An 11,564-nucleotide genomic window follows, 5' to 3' on the forward strand; every position below is an offset into this window, starting at 1 on the left:
CTTACTTACAGCAACATCTACACAATATTTACCATGATTTGTATGTAACAGCTATATATAAATAATGGTAAAGGTTTTGGAAAATCCATCACATTTTTTTTTTATAATTATTTGAACTATTCAATGAATTGTAGAATTGTTTAAAAAACAACAGCTGTGGAATGGTTAGCTACTAAGCTACTCAGTAATACCATCTGGTAAGCTACTATTTGGTGCGCATAAAGAGTTGTAAATGTTTTGTAAAATCTAATGTTATCGATTTAGACTCAAAATAAGTAGGTGTTTAAATTTGTAATGTGGGCTATAAATCAATAATGAAGACAAATAAACTACTACAAAAAGGCCTAGGTGTTAGCTAGCTAGCAAGCTATTTGGAAATAGCCACATGCTAACATTCAAATATTTTAATTTAGTTCAGGTTTTAATTAATGAATGTAATGTATCGTACAACTACTATAGCTTCTGCTGATTCCTGGTCACAGTAGACTTAAAAAGACTCGACAACACAACTTTTAGTGTTAACCATTAGCCACAACTGTTAGCTAAAGCTAAAGGCTAAAGCCATTGCTTTATGACCATGTTGTCTAGAAGTCAGGTCCCTAAACTGAAGCTGAGCGGAAAGAGGAGCAGTTAAATAACTGTTAACGCCTGTTAAAAGTACTACATCATTAATTATATTACATTTTCCATTTGTTTGTCTAATGTGTAAATCAGTATCATTACTGACCTCCAAATATCCCGTTTAAATTTTAATGGCTAATGCTGAGCTTTTCCTGCATGGATCCAGAATCATTTCCCATCTCCTGTTTAACATGAGCATCAACTTGTCACTGTCTCATTTAAGCTATATTACAAGTAAACAAATCAGTAATTGCTGGTAAATGATCAAGTTATTTAGTGCAGCATCTGCTTGCTTAGCTGTATTTTACATTAATCTGCCTGTAATGCGAGATTAGTGATAAATTTAAGGCTAATGGGGCGTGACAACAGTAAATTAGTAGCCTGTGAACGGATAGGTTAGCATCAGTCTTATTGTTAAATGTTATGGAGGACTGCACTGCAGATTTATGTTCGCAGACAATTGCTGTCTGGTATTCACGTCAGCTGATACTAGTCAGTAACCACCTCTCTGTGTCGCTGCCTCCTGCTCACAGAGTTAGATTAATTATTTCTGCATATTTATTTCACCGAAACCACTTTTCTTCCTTTTTTTTTTTTTACGTTATTGCTCCACCGTTGATGCCTTTGCCCGTCTAGTTCAGGGTTGCACAGGTATGTCGAGGTGCCCACCGCCCACACATTCCTCTTATCTGTTGCCAGCTCGGCGAGGATGAAATAAAATACAAGCCAGGAGCTATTTGTGAGAAGGTAAAAAAAAAAAAAAGAAAAAAAAAAGATGTTTCCTGTAATGGGGCAAGAACAAACTTGCATTCATGCTGGAGGAAATGTAAGTGGGAATCACAGTAAATAATGAAAAATAAACTATAGTTTGAGATGGGTTGAAGACGGAGCAATGGGTAAACCCTTATCACAAAGTAAATATGCACAGCATTTTTTTTGTGTGTGTGTGTTTGGTTACCATGTTCATGATTTAAAAATAGCAGAACCATTCTGTCTTAGCTGTGAGCAATAAAATGACCCCTTTGCCAATGAATAACACATGATTTTACCAACACAAAAAAAAAAAAAAACAGCCAGTTGGGTGTAAAAAACAGTGTCGTATGAATAAGTGTATTATTTTAACAATGTGACTACAGCTGGGGGAGAATTGGCTGGGGTCTCCAGCTTTTAGGATTCAAACGTTATCCTGCATAAATTATAAAGGCTGCACAATTGCAGTCTTGTACACAGTTTTGTTTTCTGATTCTCGTTCCCCCTCACGCACTCTTAATCACCGCGCTACCACTGCCACAACAACAAAATCTTAAGCTTGAAATCACACAACCCACACAGAGCGCTATCATCTGATAAAAAAAAAAAAAAAAAAAAACACTGGATGATGTGAAGTAATTTATTGTGGCACTTGCTCATACTGGCACAGAGGGTTACATCATTGGCAGTATGAACTGGTGCCTTGCAGCTAATATCCCCTGGATTGATGGGGTATTTTCTCCATGTCTGTCGCCGCCTTTGCTGCGTTCCCTTAACAATGCCAGGAGGGTATAGACTGTTAAGATTTGTGCACAGAACAAATCATGCTGTTGTTCTAGTAATGCTTGACAAACATCCAAGAACTTGGGGTTGATTGACTCAGACTTGCATATCATTCCTGTCTTTTTTTTTTTTTTGGAGACTAAATGGAAAGAGCCAGGGGTGAAGTTGAGGCAGAGGGCGCCTTTAATGGGCAAAGCAATTTAACAAGCGCGGGACAGGCAGATGGTGTAGCGAAACGAAAACAGACGGAGGGAAAAAAAAAAAAAAAGACAACAAGAAAGGTAAGAGAAGCGAGAAAGCCCACATCAGAAGGAAAGAATGGCAGAGAATCCCCCTGGTGAAAAGTTGTTGTGCACCACAGTCCTCAGATCTCTCATCCAGAAAACATCTTCAAATGTGGCAGGAATAGCAACAAACCGAAGTCTCCAAAGGTTGGAAACTGTCATTATCCTCATCTGTCGCAGGCGTTTGGTCGAAATCAAAGTCACAGCCAGCGTTGAAAAGTTGCAAATCAAAACAAAGAAAGAGGGAAAAACCGACCTCTTGATACGCGGCACAGGATTTTAGTGGCAGGTTGTGGCGGCGTCCCTGGGGGATTTCACAATTAAGTTGGGAGCTATGACATTAAACCACAAGGGATAACACACATTAAGGAAAAACTATAGTGACAGATGCCACGGTATTTGTACGGTTTCCTTTCAGCTACTAGTGGTTGAAGAACAGAGTAGTGAGACACACAAACACTTGCTCAGTTGAGGCGTGAGATCATATTGTTGTACTGTGTAATTCAGTCTGCGGGCGACTATGAATCTTTACCTTGTAGATGCCGACAATGTTTTCTAAACCTTTGAGCCAAAGATGTGAGATATCAGAACAGCTCGACTGAAGTGGTCAAAGTTGTCCGGATGTCTGACTTTCATGTAGCTGGCCAGACTACTAAACTAAATAGGCGTCATCTTTGAACAGGTCCGCAACCCCTAGGGGATCGGTGGAGGTACTGCACAGGGGGGTCACAAAATCTTTGGTTGATTGGATATTTTTATATATTTTTCTAAATATCCGCCCACAAATTCAAATTTCTTTAAATACACATTTACATGAATCCAACATATTTTAGTGAAGGGATAGCTTAATATTGAATGCAAAATGATAATAATGTATGTTTATAAATAGCACTAGGTTGAGTTATAGAACGCATATATTAGGGGCTCCCTACTTAATCTCTCCATCAGTTTGTGGGTCCTTGGCCTAAAATACGTTGAAGACCCCTGATTTATATGATAATAAAGTCACCCAATGTGTGACAAAATATGAAACGGTTTATTTTAATACCTGAACAAAGTCCCAACGTCCTCAAACGAGTACTTAGTAGCTGATTAGCAACGTGATAAAGTTTGTTAAATTTGTGAGTCATATGAAACTAGTTAATAAGCATGAATAAATAAATAAATCTGAACCTTTGCTACAACAAGATGGTAGACCAAAGCGTCCACTAATGAGGACAACGGGTTTAAATGAAGCCGAAGAAGCTGCAATAAAAGCTAAAACTTAATGTCCCCATATGAGGACATGAGGTCTCCAGAGGTCATCCCTCCTTCCAGTGTATGTCTCAGGGGTGTAATAGGTAAATGTCAGTGTATCCATAAAATAAACCAAGCTTTAACAACATAAAGCTCATCTGCAAAATATAAAGACCCATAAAAACCCAATAGTAATCCCCCACAGTTGTTTTAACCTGTGACAAGCTAGAAGTGTTTCTGTAGCGACTCCCTACTTGAAAGTATGGGTCATTGTTACAAATATCAGATACATACAAATTAAATTAGATAGCACGTACTAAAACTGCTCCAGGTTGTGAGTGTAATGCGTGAGTTTTCTTGAGGTTATTTCACAACTCATTGAAGAAGTGGCTTCTTCAGTTCTAAATGACTGGTGGGTGTTTTCTAGGGAGTGTTAACAATTCCATACTCACTAGGTATGGTATTCGATTATGTCAGGAGTCATTGGTTTAGAACTGAAGGAGCTACTTGGATGAGCAGTGAAGCAACTTCAAAGAGTTTTTTTTCTAGATAACTTTTTCTTTTTCTTTTTTTTTTACAATTAGTGGGTCTCCACACAAATCCAATTACGGCCAGAAGGCGTGAATGGGGATTCAACTTTTTTGGGGGCAGATGTTAAGACTGTGTTGCAAGTGGCTGGTAAGTGGTGTCTCAATCTACCTAACCAGAGTGGAGAAGGTTTTTCCAATTCTACACAGAGGGCTTCCTTAACTCCTCTTCTCACTGATTTTTTGCTTTTGATATTTTGGGGAAAACCAGCGAACTGACCAAAATCTGATACGCTTGAACACCTGCAATGACAGTGATGCATTTGCAGGTACATATAATATTGTGTTGTTTTCACCCACTGCACCTCACCTACAGTTTGTTACCAGTTGGAGGCAATAAGAATGAGAATAAGGTGGATCAGTACCTGGTAGGTACATTGAATATACAGTACTTTTATGAAGTGTTACCCCTACAAAAGCTGGAACAGGCGACATACGGATACGAGCTCTGAAGTGACGGTTATGTGTTCACCTCCAGGTACGTATCATAAAACAATCTAGTCAGTCATGATAGGTCTTTGTATGGAGATGAACAAAACAATTAAAGCCGCGTTTCCAGTAAAACTTTCATGTTTCGCAATTTACATAAAAACGTTTCGCTACCGACACGTCCTCCAGTCTGATCCTGATGGTTTATCCCCGGTGATTTAGTGCCACAGCTCCCGGGTTGGCCTGCTGTGGGTAAACAATAACAGATGAGCCACTGTTCTGCATGTAGAATAGGAGATAACTAAATTAATAACAGCATGTAGCTTGGGAGAGAGTAGGCGCCAACACATGTACAAGGTCACTGCCGTAGCCCGGCCTTCCCCACCTGCTAATGGTTACGTTTGTATTCAGCTCCGGTGCATGTCCCGCCATTTACACCACCAGAGACATGTGTGTCGGGAGTTAGGTCTACTGAGAGCCATTGGATTAATTCCAATCCCTACGCATGCATGTGTGTGTGTGTGTGTGGGCATGAATGTGTTCAAATGTAGACTAATTTAGATTTTAAACAGTGTGTTAGCGCGACACTTCAAAAGGATTACCGCGCTGCAGCCTACATATTTTCTGTACGCGGACTGTTTGTGGCCGCACAGCATCCGTATTTGCATACTGGAAATATGAAATTGCTCTCAACGTAATTGTACCCGTGGAGAAGTGGCATCTACGAAAAGGCGCGCGTCGAGGAAAGTAAATGGCGTCAGACCAGCCCGATAAGATTTTCTGTGTTCCATACATTCATTATAATACGTGGACGCATGAAATTGATTATTTTTACATATTAATCATTTGTGCCTGGCTCCGGCGGAGGTCTCAGCCCTCTGCGGCGTGGATGCTGACCTTAGGCTTATTACTTGCACTAGTGAAAAGTGAGCTTTGAGATATCCCGTCACAAACCCCAAGCATGCACACACACCTCAATGCTGACTGCGGAGATAAATAAATGAACATCCGCGGTCCCTCTCCACCCATAAAATATAACCCACAACCCTTCTCCAGGTTGTTGTGATTTGGAAACAGCTGTTGTTGTGGTGGATTCGCCCCTCTCTTCCAGATCACGTTTTCTCCCTGCGTCTCCCCCGGGGAAGCTCTGGTAATATTTTTGCGGCTGGGAGGGGCTTTTGCAGAGAAGCCTTGTCTGCTTCTCTGTCAGAGCAGCTCTAAAGCCTTAGGAGATACTTTGAATAATGGAGCACCTGTATCCACTATCAGTGTGTATGCATGCACACTTCCAGTCATATATGTGCATGTGTACGGTCGGTGAAGACGTTTAACCCCCGGGACAAGAAGCAAAGGCACCTGAAAAAACTTCAGTAAACGAGATGTTTAGTGAAGGATTCTCACCGTGTTCAAGCTGCATATCATACGTCAAGCCAAAAGACTCATTACTTTGCTATTAAACTCTCATCTACTACAATTTGCAGATGTATGTACTCTGTCATCTCTGGAGATATTCAGCATGAGCAGCGCATTTATAAATTATCCATTTGTAACAATGTGGATTTCTCTCTGTCTCTTTCTCTTCCCACCCAGCCGCTCCCTCATTTTGCATAGCATCCACATTATTGCTAATCACCTGCTCTGCTCCATCTACATGCTGATCCTTCTTTTTGAATAAGGGGCTTTTGTATCTTCCTCTGCTCAAACACTGGTTTAATCTGAACCTTTTTCACAGTCTGCGTTGACAGCCAGATTATTTTAAAGTCCCCGGGAGCTTGCAGGTGATATTTTGTCATTGAGTAACAATTGGAAAGTCGATTTTTTCCCCTTAGTTTCACATCTTGGAAAGTGGGCCTCCACTTTCTTTGCTTGTAAAGCTTCAGCTAGCAGGTATGTTTATATTAGCTTAGATCACAGCAAAGCTCGGAAAACAAATAAGTGTTTTGGCTTTGCTTTTATTTATTTTTTTTTTGCCCAGCGACATAATGTTTTAACTGACAGCTACCCTGTATATAAACCCCTTCAAGGTTTGTAAACAATGTGACGTCTTTTGAGGGGTGGGGCTTAACTGGAGGCCAAACATCTCAAACATTATAGCCATAAAGAGCGGTTAGCATATTTCAATGGACTGATTTGGCAAGAATGAACGAGGAAAACTAAAATTTTAGAGTATATACTAATACATTCACTCCCTGAGACCATGAATGTTATTTTAAAAAATTGACTCTGAATATATTCACCGATCCCCTACACTCTCACTCACTGGATGGACGATTTGTCCAAAGGAGGACACAGAGGGGACGAAGTCTGGTCTGTCTTTATCAAGTGAAGCCTCTCCAACAAAGATATTACAAGAAGTAAGTGGAACCACTGTGAAGGGTAATGTAGTAAATGCAACTTCTGCTTGGACACCCCTGAAACACGCAACTATCATTGCATTAGCTTCCTTTTAGCATTAGCATTGACGTGTAACAAGAATCCTCCAAATAATAATTAACTTTATGTAATTTGTTAAACTGTCCATCCAGTGTGTCATGGATGATTTTCACATACCTAATAGAGAAACCCAGCCTCCACGAAAGAAAAGTTGAAAGCATACAAATCATTAAATGCCTATAACAATGTCTTGAATGGACAAGTGCAAGATTTGCAATAGAAGAATTTGAATGATGACTTTTGTCCAATGAACACAGAGGGGATGTCTTCATCAAGTGAAGCCTCTCCTACAAAGACATGAAGTACGTGGAACCACTGTTGAGGGTAATACAACTTCGGCTTGGACACCCCTGAAACACGCAGCTAACGTTGCGTTATCTACTGATTAGCATTAGTTATGTAACAGGAATCCCCTCGTCTGCGACTGGCAGTGGCTGGTATGTGATAAAAGTTCAAGTTAGTGTTTTTGATTTTCCGGTTTTGGCACCAAAAAATACACCAAGAGGACATTTTTATGGTTGGAAGTGACAGTTCGCCTCAAGCTTCCCTCTGTTTTGCCTCCAGCTAACGTCATGACGTCACAGTGACGTAGGCCATGAAGGGGTCTAATGCTAAGCTAACCTAAGCTAAGTAGCTCCATGGTTAGTCTCACTCCAAGCAATCAAATAAATGTTGCCCAAAATGTCAAGCTATCGCAGTAAAATTGTCCTGATATTCATAATTGTTATAATTATCTTGGGCTCTCACTGACGATTAACCTTTTATTTACGAGAAAGCGAGTGCAAACATGTGCATTCGTAGCCGTGCGCGTGCTGGCATAGTAGCACATTTAAATGTGCACACGGCATTCCCCATTAATCCAAGGTTTATGGTTATGGTCGGGGCAAAAATTGCATTTTCTTTCCCTAAATAAGTCATTTTGAATTCAGCCCCCTGAATATGTTTATTGCCATTGTCTGCGGAATACACTGCAGCTTTTTTTTAATAGCCTGCCCGATGTGCGCTCATCAATCACGGAGCAAGAGCAGCCTTCTCGCTCTCTCCACAGTCACACACTAACTGAGTTACAGGGCTCGGAAACTAACTCCAAGTTTTGAAATGTGATAAAAGTAATCGCATTTCTCCCAGTCAGTATCCTTACAGATGTGAATCGATGACATTAATTACTGCAACTTATTATACACCACAAATGTGTTTTTGTTCATTCTTATTTATGAAGGAGAATCGGATAATCTACCACGAATCGGGGAGGGTGGGGGTAGAAGTTTGGGAATTGGTGACAGGACTGCACACTCGGCAGGAGAGTGATATCTAAAACTCTGTTAGGCCCCGACTTTAAAAAACAGAAAAAGTAAGAAACTCTTCTATTTCATTATTTCCGCTTTACACGTTGTTAGTTTTTCCTTTCGTTTCAGCGCTGGCAATTTCTTTGACAGATGTGCGCTCGCCAAATTTCTAATGATTGTCGTACCTAATGGGAGAAGCTCAACCGCACGCGTATGTCAAGAGACTGCATCTGCATGGTGTCAGAAGATAATATATCCTCAAGGGCCATGCAGCAACAATGTAGTCAGATATGCAAGGGCCCGAGGTGGCAGAGCTTCTAACTAAGACTGAACACTTGCAGACAAGTGACATTACCAAGGCCAGCGACGCGTGACTAAAGCCACATAATTGTTTGGGTTTCCTTTTATTATTCACTCTTCACCGCTACGCGCCCATATGGGGGAGAAATTACACCGACTCAAAGGCACGCCGCGAGATATGAAATACAGAGAAGTGCTCAAATTACAGCCCAGTTCATTTAGGCGTTACGACAGAAGACATCCTTGTAGCTCAGCGCGGGGTGGTGGGAGGGGATTCCCCAGAGGCTTCCTCTGTGTCTCTGCCATTTATCCTTGTTAAAATATCAGCAACACAAGTCTGTGGCACGTTATCGTCTTCAGGCGGCTCATCGATACAAACAGGATTTGTGTGAGTTTAACCGTTAAAGGATAAAGGACATCACTATTCTATTATTCATATTTAAAGACTCTCCTGTTTGTGTGTCTAAATCGTAGACTGTATAAATATGAAAGGAGAAAATGGAATGGGAGGAAATGGGAGGAAATGGATGGTTTCAGTAATTTCCGGTTGTTAATATAATATTGATACATGTCCAAGCACCAATTTTTTGGAATACCTTTTATTTAAGTTTGTTATTTGACGCTTTAGAAACAGGATGTGACATAATGGCGACTATCAGTTGCCGTGCCAACCGCTCCATAAAGCAATCCTGTGGGGCCGTGAGAGTTGTAAAAAAAAAAATAAAGAAATAAAAATAGGTACAATATATATAAACCAACATTTCCTTGTAACTGGTGGAGGTAGAGCAGCAAAGAGTAGAATTAGTTCAACGAAAACGTTGTCGTCACTATAAGTGAGATGTTTAAATATATTTAAATAACGGTACAATCAAAAAAAAAAGAAAAACAAGAATGAGTCTGGATCAGCTTTGCCAAACGTACAATAATTATCGCATTTGTACGATAATATCACCCTCTATATGATCAATGATACCAAAAACCTCCTGAGACCCTGCGTCCTCATACGGGGACGTTGAGTTTTACATTTGTGGCAGATTTTTCTGCTTCATTTAAAATTTTATCCTCATATACAGATATACATGACAGCAGATTCATTCTGCAGCCGATCATGTAACAGAAGTGGACAAAAGTACAAAACCTCATCAGATTTTACAACTAAAATGAGCTATAACTTTGCTAGTACTCAATTGAGGACGTTGGGACTTCATTACTTGCAATTCTGGTTTTGCACAGTAATGTTCAGACATGAAAATGTACAGTTTTATATTTTGTTATATATTTGTGACTTTATTATAATGAGTGAAATAATCCCGGTGTTCACATTGTCACACATATAATTATTTCCAAAAACAACTTCCTGTTCAAAGACGATGCTTAGCTTTTATATTTCCTAGGTCCAACTAATCCAAAATAAAGAGAAATGGAGAAATTAAAAATGCAAACCAAAGCTCAGGTCTCAGGAGGTTGATGTACGATAATGTGACCCCTTCAATCCATGGCTATTAGCAAACACAAACAGTGCTGTTAGTTTATTTAAGTAAAACTGCATTATAAACTATACTATTACTTAGCTGTCTTATTTTGAGCAGTGTGATTGGATTACACTGATGGCAGCATGATAGAAGGTTAATTGGAGACACCGTTTCTTCAAAATACAAATTACGACACCGTATGTTTTCTTCTAATTTATCTCCAGCCTCATTACAACAACGACAGTATCTCCTCGTCATCTTGGTGATTGTATATTCATAAACGACATGAAACCTCTTTACCCGACCCCCAGAAACGACACGGTTGCTCATTCATTCGCCACTGAATGTAGGTCTCCGTGTCAAACTGTCGCAATAATGAGTTTATTTCTAAAGACAGGCATCCTGATGAGAATTACCGGGCCCTCAGTAAAAAAAAAAATGGATTTTAAGCCGGCATTAACTGGCAGACACAGATTGAGAAATTGTGTGCGGCGCTGGGTTTAAATTGGAATCGAGGCGGCCGGCGAGGTGGAGAGTGGACAGGTTAAGAGGTTCCAAGCCACTGAAGGAGGGATGCGGGCAGCGATGGCTGGGAACGAGAGCGGGCGGCCGCACGCTGCGTGAGGCTGGCACTCGCCACGACCGGTGGCATTAATAAGGCTTTCGGCTAAGATGAGCTCTGGGACGCGGGTGACTCGACATGTGCCGGTGCCGCTGATGGGCAAGTGCAAATGAAATTAATGGGTAAGGGAAATCAAGTGCGCGAGCCACAGAATCAAATTACCAATCCGGCCCTCAAACAAATTAGTCGGGTGCCAAAGTTGTAATTGATAGCAACACAGGAGCACGCTATTGGATCAGACAATATGATCTAACACGCGTCGCCTCTGATGTGATTTGCTGCTGTGTTATCGTGATTAAATATTAAAGACGTGTGGATAAAAGCGTCCCCCGTTGGAACGCACGGCCTCGTAGGACACGCCAGGGGAGGTGTGGGGGTGGAGGGGGGCGTGGTGAATGTTTATTGGAAAGTGAATAATAAAAAAATAAGTGAAAATCTCTCTCGGAAAAACAAAGGCCGCGTTTCAAAAGGAAAATAAATGCATTCCGTGCTACATCTTTATCCGTCACTGAAAAGAAGCCACCAGCTACCTAAGCAGAAACTCAGTGTTTAAACAGAAAGAGTAAAACTCTGACGGGGTAATATCACAGCAATAATACATTTAGTCTGACAGCTACAGCAGCTCTCGTGGTAGCATTTATTTGTTTGGTTCATAAATGTGTAAACTCCCATTCCTATTAAAGGCTCACTCTTCCTCTTTGCGTGTGTGTGTGTGTGCGGCTTTAGATTTTTCCGCCCTCCTCCCCGACGTCGGAGAGGGC

This window comes from Mugil cephalus, chromosome 18, assembly GCF_022458985.1.
Source record: "Mugil cephalus isolate CIBA_MC_2020 chromosome 18, CIBA_Mcephalus_1.1, whole genome shotgun sequence".
Classification (NCBI taxonomy): domain Eukaryota; kingdom Metazoa; phylum Chordata; class Actinopteri; order Mugiliformes; family Mugilidae; genus Mugil; species Mugil cephalus.